This window comes from Ascaphus truei, chromosome 16 (assembly GCF_040206685.1).
Source record: "Ascaphus truei isolate aAscTru1 chromosome 16, aAscTru1.hap1, whole genome shotgun sequence".
Classification (NCBI taxonomy): domain Eukaryota; kingdom Metazoa; phylum Chordata; class Amphibia; order Anura; family Ascaphidae; genus Ascaphus; species Ascaphus truei.
In genome coordinates, this window is record NC_134498.1 from 1,198,513 (window position 1) to 1,211,087 (window position 12,575).

The window sequence follows — 12,575 nt, forward strand, 5'->3', positions numbered from 1 at the left end:
TCCTTAATCAATGCCTCATCCAATTCCGACTCTCGCCCTCTCGTTTTTGTCTATTCCGTCTCTAGGGTCGGCTATATCGTGGCTCTTCTCACCGACGAGGCGCTGGCATGGGCTTCTCCCATCTGGGAACAACAAGGACCCATCACACAGGACATCGACCTCTTCGTCCATGAGTTCCGAAGAGTCTTCGACACCCCTGCACGGCAATTAACGGCAGCATCCTCTCTTCATCACATAACCCAGGCAGATCGTTCCGTCGCCCGGTACACTGTGGAGTTCCGCACACTTGCTGCTGAGACAGGATGGAACAATGAAGCACTATCTTCAGCGTTTTGGCAAGGCCTGTCCGAATCCCTAAAGGATGAGCTCGGGGCGCGGGAACGTCCCACTGACCTAGAGGATTTGATCGATCTGTGCGTTCGGGTGGATCAGCGTCTGCAGGAGCGGAGGACTGAACGTTCTCGTTACCGTCAACGGGTTTCAAGGCCTCTTGCTCCATCGTTCGTGTCTCCAACACCCCCATCCGGGGGCGCCCCGGAACTAATGCAGTTGGGAGGTAACAAGCTGTCTTCTGCCGAGAAACAACGTCGGCGCAATGCCGGTCTCTGCATGTATTGTGGCAATTCCGGTCACGTACTACTCCAGTGTCCCCACAAGCCGGGAAACGCCAACTCCCAATGAGATCCCGGAGAGTCTCGTTGGGAATACTGACCCTTTCTCCCATCATCAAAGACGTCCTTCCCATCCAGATACAGTTGCCAGTAACACTGTCTGGAGAAGGGTTTCAGACTCAAGCACGGGCATTTATAGACTCCGGTTCTGCAAGCAATTTCATAGATCAAAGCTTTGCTAGACGGAACAATATTCGACTTATCAGTAGAAGGACGCCAGTAGGTTTGGAGGCCATTGACTGTCGACCCCTACAACCGGCATTCATCACGCTACAGACGGTGCCTCTTCTACTACAGGTCGCCGACGTTCATGCGGAGATCATTACCCTCAATGTTATCCACACTCCCTCTCTTTAGCTGATTTTGGGTCTTCCTTGGCTGCAAGTCCATAATCCTCGCATCGACTGGACGGATCGGGAACCCATCCAGTGGGGTGCTCCATGTGCCAAGACATGTACCAGGATTTTCCAGAAGATTGGTGGGTTGTCTACCCTGCCAGAGAAGGTTGACTCCCTACCTTCTGTGTATTTGGAATTCCGCGATGTGTTCGACAAAGCACGTTCCGAGGTTCTACCTCCGCACCGTCCTTTCGACTGCCCGATTGACCTACTACCTGGGGCACCTCTTCCCAGAGGACGATCCTATCCTCTCTCTCTCCCAGAGACTAAATGCCATGAACACTTATATTGCAGAGAATTTAGAGAGGGGTTTAATCCGAAAGTCTTACTCCCCAGTCGGAGCAGGCTTCTTTTTCGTAAAAAAGAAGGACGGTTCTCTTCGTCCATGCATCGATTACCGGGGTTTGAATAACATCACGCGCAAGAACCGCTACCCGCTGCCCTTGATACCGGAACTCTTCGACCGTCTTCAGGGAGCTACTATCTTTTCTAAACTGGATTTAAGAGGTGCCTACAATTTAGTAAGGATACGTGAGGGGGACGAGTGGAAGACTGCTTTTAACACCGGTTGTAGGGGTCGACAGTCAATGTCCTGGGACCTCTTCTCTTTTCTCTGTACACACTCTCTCTAGGTGACCTAATAACGTCTTTTGGGTTTAATTATCACCTGTATGCCGACGACACACAAATATACTTTTCAACACCTGACCTTACACCTGCTGTACAAACCAAAGTTTCTGAATGTCTCTCTGCTATATCATCCTGGATGGCCCTCCGACGCCTTAAACTCAACATGGCTAAAACAGAGCTCCTCATACTTCCTCCCAAACCTGGCCCTACTACCTCCTTCCACATTACTGTTGGAACTACAATCATTCACCCAGTAGCCCAAGCACGCTGCCTAGGGGTCACATTCGACTCCTCTCTCACATTCGCCCCTCACATTCAAAACATTTCTAAAACTTGTCGCTTTTTCCTCCGCAATATAACTAAGATACGCCCTTTCCTCTGTTGTTCGACTGCTAAAACTCTGACTCAGGCCCTCATTCTCTCCCGTCTTGATTACTGTAACCTCCTGCTGTCTGGCCTTCCTGCTTCTCACCTGTCTCCCCTACAATCTATCCTAAATGCTGCTGCCAGAATCACTCTACTCTTTCCTAGATCTGTCTCAGCATCTCCCCTCATGAAATCCCTCTCCTGGCTTCCGATCAAATCCCGCATCTCACACTCCATTCTTCTCCTCACTTTTAAATCTTTACATTCTTCTGCCCCTCCTTACATCTCATCCCTAATTTCTCGGTATGCACCATCCAGACTCTTGCGTTCTTCTCAAGGATGTCTTCTTTCTACCCCCTTTGTATCTAAAGCCCTCTCCCGCCTTAAACCTTTTTCACTAACTGCCCCACACCTCTGGAATGCCCTTCCCCTCAGTACCCGACTAGCACCCTCTCTATCCACCTTTAAGACCCACCTTAAGACACACTTGCTTAAAGAAGCATATGAATAGCACTGTGGATATTCTAAACACGATACATAATGCTTGGCCCCCTGCAGACGCACTTACCAGAACTCCCTCCTCCTGTCTCTGTACGTTCTCCCTACCTACCAATTAGACTGTAAGCTCCTCGGGGCAGGGACTCCTCTTCCGAAATGTTACTTTTATGTCTAAAGCACTTATTCCCATGATCTGTTATTTATATTATCTGTTATTTATTTGATTACCACATGTATTACTACTGTGAAGCGTTATGTACACTAATGGCGCTATATAAATAAAGACATACAATACAATACAATACAATACCCATGACGGCCACTATGAATACCTGGTCATGCCGTTCGGTCTGTGCAACGCACCCGCAGTCTTTCAGGATTTCGTCAATGAGATTTTTCGGGACATTCTTAACAAATTTCTTATCGTCTACCTAGATGACATCCTAATTTTTTCTAAATCCACTCAAGAACACATCAAACACGTCCAACAGGTGCTGTTACGCCTCCGAGAGAACCATCTCTTTGCGAAATTGTAGAAATGCCAGTTTCATCTCACGTCCGTGGCATTTCTGGGATACGTTATCTCTGACTCCGGCTTCAATATGGATCCAGAAAAACTTAAGGCTATTTTGGACTGGCCCCGTCCGACCACCCTCAAAGCCGTGCAACGCTTTCTAGGTTTTGCCAACTATTACCGGCGCTTTATTCGCAATTTTTCTTCTATGGTATCTCCCATAACTGCTCTCACCAAGAAAGGTGCAGATCCTTCATCATGGTCTGAAACCGCCATACGGGCATTCAATCTTCTAAAAAAAGCTTTTGTGTCTGCCCCTATCCTCACCCACCTAGATCCTAAACTTCCATTTACCCTGGAGGTAGATGCCTCTGACATCGGGGCTGGGGCTGTCCTGTCCCAAAGGACTTCTCCCTTAGCCAGACTACACCCATGTGCCTTCGTTTCGAAGAAATTCTCGTCCGCAGAACGGAATTACGATGTCGGGAACCGGGAGCTTTTGGCTATCAAATTGGCATTAGAAGAGTGGAGACACTTCTTAGAGAGCAACGGAGACACTCATAACCATACTCACAGACCATAAGAACCTTCTCTACTTAGAAGGGGCACGTCGTTTGAGCTCTCGACAGGCCCGCTGGGCACTATTCTTTTCACGGTTCAATTTCCTCATCTCCTTCATTCCTGGCTCCAAAAATCTGAAGGCGGACGCCCTGTCTCGACAGTTCCTTGCAGAGGACAAGTCTGAAGAACAGCTAGAGACAATAATTCCCTCTAGATGTATTCTGTCCGCCAACTCATTTGATATCATGGACAAGATTCAATCCGAGCAATCACAGGCTCCGATGGTGTTCAAGGTTCCGGAGGGAAGACTCTACACGGCACCCCAACACCGCAAGAGGGTTCTCGAGTGGTGCCATTCCTCTAAATCGGCAGGACATCCAGGGATACGGAAAACCAATGACCTTGTTCAACGTACCTTCTGGTGGCCAGAGAGGGCTAAGGATGTGGAGGAGTTTGTTAAAGCATGTGGCATATGCGCTCGCAACAAAGTACCCCTCCTTTACCCATTCCAGACCGTCCCTGGAACCATATTTCTATGGACTTCATCGTAGAGCTCCCAAACTCCAAAGGGATGAATACGATTCTTGCGTAATTGATCGTTTTTCCAAACAGACGCACCTTGTTCCCTTGAGGGGTCTTCCGAATTTCTCCAGGCTTGCGGATGTTTTTATCCAGGAGATTTTTCGTCTTCACGGAGTGCCTTCAACCATCGTCTCTGATCGAGGGTCCCAATTTGTGTCTAGATTTTGGCGAGCTTTTTCCCGAAAATTGGGTATTTCACTACAATTCTTCTCGGGATACCACCCACAGACCAATGGGCAGACGGAGAGGGCCAACCAAAACCTGGAACAATACCTTCGATGTTTTATTACCGATACACAGGATGACTGGGTGGATCTGCTTCCTTGGGCCGAGTTTGCTCTTAACTCCCTTCGCAATGACTCCACCCAAGAATCTCCCTTCTTTATAAATTGTGGCTTTCATCCTTCTCGTTTACCCTTCTCCCCTCTATCCTCAGGAGTATCAGCGGTTGACAAGCGCATCTCCCGGCTGAAAGACTTATGGAGGAGGATTCAGGAGAACTTAAAGGTGGCCACAGGGAGACAGAAACTCCAGGCAGACCGCCTTCGACGCCAGGTCCCGGAGTTCACTCCAGGAGACAGGGTCTGGCTTTCTTCCAAGAATATACGACTAAAGGTTCCTACCATGAAGCTAGCACCCAAGTTCACGGTCCCTTTTCCGTGGTCAGGAGGATTAATCCTGTGGATTATCGCCTGCGCCTTCCACCCTCTATGAAGATTCCTTCAGTCTTCCATGTATCTTTGCTTAAACCAGCATTTCAGAGTCCTCGCTTTCCTAAGACCACTTCTCCTCCACTTCCTCTTCTGATCCAAGGCCAACAGGAGTACGAGGTCCAGTCTATCCTGGATTCTAGGATTTCCAGAGGAGGAGTACAATACCTGGTCCACTGGAGGGGGTTCGGACCAGAGAAACATTCATGGATTCACCACCGGGATCTTCACGCACCTCGAATCATCCAGGCTTTCCATCATAGGAATCCCTCCAAGCCATGTCATGGACGCCCGGTGTCGCCCCTGAAGGGGGGGGGTACTGTAACGAATGGGGAGTCACGCCGCTCTCGGCGTGCTCCCCACTTACCTGCAGCCCTGCCAGGGCTTCCCGCATCTCACACGGATCTCTCCTCCAGGACGCCGAGCTCCGTTTCCCCTGTGCGCGCGCGCGCACGTCAGTCCTCTTCTTCTGCCTTCGGCTCGGTGCGTGTGCACGCTCACGCATCCACAGGCACGGCCACACGGAGGCACGGCCACACGGAGGCGTACCAGCCTCTTAAAGGCACAGGTATGGTGAAAAGAAACGGCGGTCACTGCTGCTCCACAAAAAATACTTCAACCAGGCGCGTAAAAACTAAATAATTTTAATAGTCAAAAACAAAAAAGAGCTACCACATGATAGTGTACCTCTGATGCATTTCGTTCTATACTAGAACTTTATCAAAGAGTATCACTCTCTGCTTCCTTCTCACTCTAAATACACAAAGCCCTCACCACATTGGTCAGAATATCTCACATGACCAGTCTCGGCCAATAGGCTGAGACCCAATCACAGTGCAGTAGTATAGACTTAATATCTATTGGCTATAAATCATCACATGACTGTTCTCAGCCAATAGACTGAGAACCAATCAGAATCAAGAAAAATCGGCTTGTATCTAGAGACAGAAGGAGGTGCTCATGAGTGTGTACAACGAGCACAATGTGTCACAAAATAGCAACATTAAAACTGAATATTGTTACAACACAAACTGATAATACAAAAAAAAGAGAGAGTTTAAAAACAAATACATGTGGAACTAAAGCAACATATAACCATTCTGTTGGCTCATCCCAAATATCTTGCATAAGTATAACACACAGAATCCCAATCATTATAACATTAAAGCAGCTACATAATCTTAGAATGATGTTTTTATATATGCAACTACTCAATAATCACAACAATAACCCATTGATATTTTAGAGAGCGTGTACAGAAAAAATCCATATTGCAACATAATATATACATTGATATCTTATTATAAAACTTCAATGAATGCACACAACAATGGTGACGCTGATATTGAACAGTATCTCATGATTGTTACATACCAAAATAATGATATGAAAACACATCTTCTATAATTATAATAATGTTACAACTTAATGCATTGATATCCACATAAACAATTTATTAGAGATGTAATAGGATATACATAACCAATCTAAATGCAAAGATCCATGTCTCGAACACAATGAATATATATGGGAAACTAGGTAGACAAAAAATGTTTTAGCTCCCAGTCTAAGTTTATACCAGATGGTTGAAATGTGTTCAGGGTATGGATCCAAAATATTTCTTGTCTATTAAGTTTATTAACCCTATCTCCTCCTCTTGGGTGACACGCTACATGCTCAATTGCTGAAAAAGTAAAATTGGCTATACCTCCGTTCGGGCAGAGACTAAAGTGTTTAGATACCGGATGTATTTTATCTTGCCTTTTAATGAGTCTCACATGCTCAGCTATCCTAGTCTTTAACAGTCTCGTTGTGTCACCCAAGATCTATAGCCCCTCCTCCAGGAACTCATCTAGACCTATCCGTGCCTCAGCCTGGCCCATTCACACACCCCCACCTTGCTACTCTGCCATTGGACCCTCTTGCATATATATACCCTGCAGCTTCATTAACTCGTCGGCTGAGCATAGAACCAGTTGTTCTCATCACTCTCTGCCTCCGTAGTCCTGTCTTGTCCTGTCTTGTTTTGCAGTCTTCCTCGTGTACCGAACCGGCGTCCTCTATGACTATCCGCACCTCTGGCATCCCGAACTCGTCATACGGCAATACGACTCTCCGCACCTCTGGCACCCCGAACCCGGCAACGGTAAAATGATTACGTCCCTCTCTCTAACCCCGGACTTGGCGAACAGTACCCTCGACCATCCGAACCTCTCCTTCCCCGACTCGGACTCCCAGACCACTCTACACTCAAGACGCGCCCTCGTGGCTGCGGGTGGCGTTTTATCCTATCCCACCTCAGCACCGCGGTCCCGCCTCGTTTGTGGTGAGCTCGTCCTGACAATGCATCCTTCATGCTGAGCACTGCCATTTGGATTTGTATCCTAAACACTTACCCTCTTCCATACACTCCTGCCCCTTCCCTGCCCCCGCTCGTAGCCGTTCCTCTGTTGCGCGGTCTGCGCGCTCTGATGCGCGTGCGGGTCACGTGCGCGTCTCCCACACGGTGCGCACACGTTCCCGCTCACTCCTTACTCCCCTTGTTGCGCGCATTACTCGGCGTGCCTCTATGACCCCAGCCCTTGTCTTACCTGGCTCCTCCGCCTCTCCTTCCCTTCCGCCTCCACTGCCAAGCGTCTCCCCGGCGGTACGCCGCTCACGCCCTGTGACACGCGCGGTGCGCGTGCCTGGCAGCCTTACAGAAGGCGCGTGCACCCGCTCCAGTTATAGGCCTCCCCCAAACGTCAGCTCCGCCCCCCGTGGCTTACAGGCCATTTCTCTTAACTATCTCCCTGTCTCCTCCCCTGCTCTCTCTGACCGATCCCTGCAAATTCTCACTCAACCCTCTGCTCCTCCCCTCATCCCCATTGGTCCTCCTTCTTTTATAACCCCCTCTGTCCCTTTCCTGTCCCTGCTCTTGTTTGGATTCCCCTGGCTTGAACTTGAACTCTGCTTTGGATTTCACTACTCTACCTTCTCCTGCCCTTGAACTCTGGCTTATGGACATCACTACGCTGCTCTCTCCAATCCTTGAACTCAGGCACTTGGACATCACACTCCGACCTCTGGCACCCCGGACTCAGCATGTATACGTTAACCCTTTCTTACCAGGCCCGGCAACGCATTACCACACTCCGGGCACGCCCTCACTGCTGTGGGTACGTGTTATACCCTTACCCACCTCAGTACTGGGGACTGGCCAGGTCTGCGGGCATACAGGCATTACATTATGCAGAGCCCAACAAATGCAGACTCCCCTTAGGTGGGCCAAGGTGTTTCCGTGGAAAACTTGCAATTCTTAAGCAATCAATTTACCACTGTTACACAGCAACTTTCCAAATTATCTCTCCGGGAATCCCCAGTACCCCTGTCACCCCCGGCTCCAGTAGCTATAAATAATCCGGGATCACATATACCACCTCCCAACCGGTATGATGGGGACCCCCTCGCGTGCAGGGGTTTCTTGAATCAGTGCGAAGTGCAATTCGAGATGTCCCCGTCCCTCTTCCCTACTGGTCGTACCAAGGTGGCTTACATCTATGCCCTACTCACTGGTGACGCACTCGCTTGGGCTTCTCCTCTCTGGGAGCACAAACCTGAACTAACCCAAGATTACCCCAAATTACGGCGCAAGTTTCAACAAGTGTTTGACACACCAGCGCGTACGGAGACTGCTGCTTTTTCCTTGTTCCATCTCTCTCAAGCTCGTAGGTCAGCTGCAAGATACGCGGTGGAGTTCCGCACCATCGCAGCAGAGACCCAGTGGAACGATGTAGCTCTCGCAGCAGCATAGTGGCACGTTTTGTCCGAGACTCTTAAGGACGACCTAGCAGCCCACGCTCGACCGTCTTCCCATGAGGAAATAATTGCTCTCAGTATCCGGATGGATCAGCGCACTCAAGAAAGACGCCACGAGCATCGCTGTTCCCATTCTCTCCCGTCTCCGTTTGTTTCTCCTAGGTCTCCTCCTTTTTCCTTCCCTGCGTTGGATGCCCCTGAACCAATGCAAATCGTTAGCCAGCAACTTCAGGTGGCTGAGAAAGCACGACGTTGTGAGGAAGGTCTCTGCTATTATTGCGGCTCCTCAGAACACCGACTACGTCACTGCCGTCTGAAACCGGGAAACGGGAACGCCCAGTAAAGGTAGAGGGGCTTTTACTGGGCCCTATCTCTCCTTGCCCCTCTCTCCCTATGGAACTACCGAAGAAATTATTGCTCCCTGTAACTCTGACGGGTCCTGGTCTTCAAATAGAAGTGGAAGTGTTCATCGACTCCGGGTCTGGGGGTAATTTTCTTGATCACACCTTCGCTGACAAAAAACAAATCCCATTAGTCAAGAAAAAGTCGCCCATCGGCCTGGAGGCTATCGACGGTCGACCGCTCCAATCAGCCTTCATCATTTGGGAGTCTATCCCACTTACCTTGACCACCGCGGATGGTCATACCAAGGTAATGGTCTTCGAGGTTTTCCACTCCCCCACTGTCCAGGTTATTCTGGGATTGCCATGGCTCCAACTCCACAACCCACGTATTGATTGGACCAATGTGTTACCCCTCCAATGGTCGGCTACCTCTGAAAAGACAGCTACTCCTCCTGTTGCGGTGCTCGCTGGCCTGGACACCACCTCATTTGACCACTCTGCTTTACCGACGGTGTATCACGAGTACCTACATGTCTTCAATAAGGTAAAGGCTGAGGTATTACCTCCCCATCGCCCTTACGATTGTCCTATTGATTTAATTCCTGGGACTATACTTCCTAAGTCTAAGTCGTATCCCTTATCTGTGCCTGAGACAGAGGCGATTATGTCTTATATCCAGGAGAATCTTGAAAAGGGGTTCATCCGCAACTCTACCTCTCCCGCCGGGGCAGGCTTCTTCTTCGTGAAGAAGAAGGATGGCTCTTTAAGACCCTGTATTGACTTTCTTGGGCTGAACAAAATTACGGTAAAAAAACGATACCCTCTCCCGTTAATTTCTGAACTCTTCGACCGTCTACCAGGAGCCTCTCCAAACTAGATTTAAGAGGAGCTTACAATCTTATTCGAATAAGAGAAGGGGACGAATGGAAAACCGTGTTTAACACGCGTTCGGGACATTATGAATATTTAGTGATGCCGTTCGGCCTGTGCAATGCCCCTGCTGTTTTCCAAGAGCTCATGAATGATCTCTTCCGGGACATTTTGGGAACATTCATCATCGTATATTTGGATGACATCCTCATTTCCTCTAAAAACGTAGAGGAGCACATTAGCCATACCAAACTGGTTCTCTCTCGGCTTCGTGCTAATCGCCTCTACGCAAAAAGGGAGAAATGTTTGTTCCATCAGGCTTCCACAGCCTTCCTGGGCTATATTATCTCTGACAAAGTCTTTACCATGGATCCCGAGAAATTGAAGTCTGTACTCGACTGGCCCTTACCGAATTCACTCAAGGCCGTACAATGCTTCCTTGGCTTTGCCAATTACTATCGGAAATTCATCCGTAACTTCTCTACCATTGCACTACCAATCACTGCTTTGACCAAGAAAGGTGCGTATCCAACTGTTTGGTCTCCCGAAGCCATCGAAGCCTTCGAATTCCTCAAAAAAGCCTTCGTGTCCGCACCCATCCTATGGCATCCAGATACTTCCCTTCCTTTTACGTTAGAAGTAGGTGCCTCTGATGTAGGAGCTGGTACAGTGCTGTCTCAGAGATCCTCCCCCAGGAGAAACTCTATCCTTGTGGATTTTTCTCTCGGAAATTCTCTTCGGCTGAGAGAAATTACGATGTCGGGAACCGTGAACTTCTGGCCATCAAATTGCCCCTCCAGGAATGGAGACATATCCTTGAGGGTACCAAGGAACCTATCGCCATCCTCCCCGATCACAAAAACGTATTGTACATTGAGGGGGCGCGTCGCTTAGGATCCCGTTAGGCTCGATGGGCACTGTTCTTCTCTCGATTCAATTATACTATTTCTTATATTCCTGGCACCAAAAATATCAAGGCCGACGCTCTTTCTCGCCAGTTCTCTACGGAAAACGACTCTAACACATCCTCAGAGACAATCCTTCCCGCTAAATGTGTAATTTCCACCAATAACTTTGATATCTTGGACGAAATTAACAAAGCTCCGATTCACATTCCCAGGAAATTTAGGGTGCCAGAAGGTCGCTTGTACGCAGCTCCGCGTTTTCGCCATAAGATACTTCTATGGGGACATTCTTAAAGATCTGCCGGTCATCCAGGCTTCAAGAGGACAGTAGACATTATAAAACTGACTTTTTGGTGGCTTAAGATGAACAAGGACATTTTCGATTTCACCAGAGCTTGTCCGGTCTATGCCCAAAGCAAATCCGCCCGACACAAACCTTCCAGTCTCCTCATGCTTCTCCCTATTCCGGAGCAACTTTGGAAGCATACAGTATCTCTATGGACTTTTTTGTGGAACTTCCCAATTCTAAAGGGATGAATACTATCCTCGTTGTAGTAGATATATTTTCCAAGCATTCACACTTTATACCCCTCAAGGGTCTTCCTAATTCAGCTACTTTGGCCGACATTTTTTCTAAGGACATTTTTAGATTACACGGTGTACCTATTTCAATTGTTTCGGACAGAGGTACTCAATTCATTTCTAAGTTTTGGCGTGCTTTTTCTCAGAGACTTGGGATATCCCCCCTGTTTTCCTCGGGTTATCACCCTCAGACCAACGGGCAGACGGAAAGAATGAATCAAACCCTGGAACAGTATCTCAGATGCTTTGTGTCTGAATCTCAAGACAACTGGGTGGATCAATTACCCTGGGCTGAGTTTGCTATTAACTCCTTGAAAAACGAGTCCACACAAGAATCGCCGTTTTTCATTAATTTCGGATTGCATCCCAGCAGTCTTCCCCTTTCTTCCCTCCCTTCTGGTGTTCCCACAGCGGATTCTCATGTTTCCAGTCTTCAGAACTCTTGGAGAAAGATCCTAAAACCTTGCAAGGTTCTGTGCAAAGACAAAAAACTAAAGCAGATCGGCGACGTCAGGCGGGCCCAGTATTCAAACCCAGAGACAGAGTGTGGCTGTCTTCTAAGAATATCAGGCTCAAGACTCCATCCCAGAAACTGGCCCAGAGATTCTTAGGTCCTTTCAAGGTCCTCGAGAGGATAAACCCGGTCACCTACCGTCTTGTACTTCCTTCTACCATGAGGATTCCTTCAGTGTTCCATGTGTCTTTGCTTAAACCGGTGATCCAAAATGCCCACTTTCCAGACCACCATCAAAGACCCAATCCTGTCGTCATCCAAGGACAACAAGAATACGAAGTCCACTCCATACTCGACTCTCGCTGGTCCAGAGGCAGATTACAATTCCTTGTACATTGGAAAGGTTATGGGCCGGAGGAACGCTCTTGGATATCGTCTCACCACATTCATGCCCCTACGCTCCTCACACAGTTCTGTCGGAAATTCCCTCATAAACCTTGGGAAGATCGTCCGGAGTCCGATCCTCAAGTGGGGGAAACTGTAACGGATCGGGGGACTCGTGCTTCTCAGCATGTCCCCGTCACCCCTGTTCCCACGACACCTCTTTTCCCCTCTTCCATACACTCCTGCCCCTTCCCTGCCTCATCTCGCAGCCATTCCTCTGCGGCGCGGTCTGCGCGCTCTGACGCGCG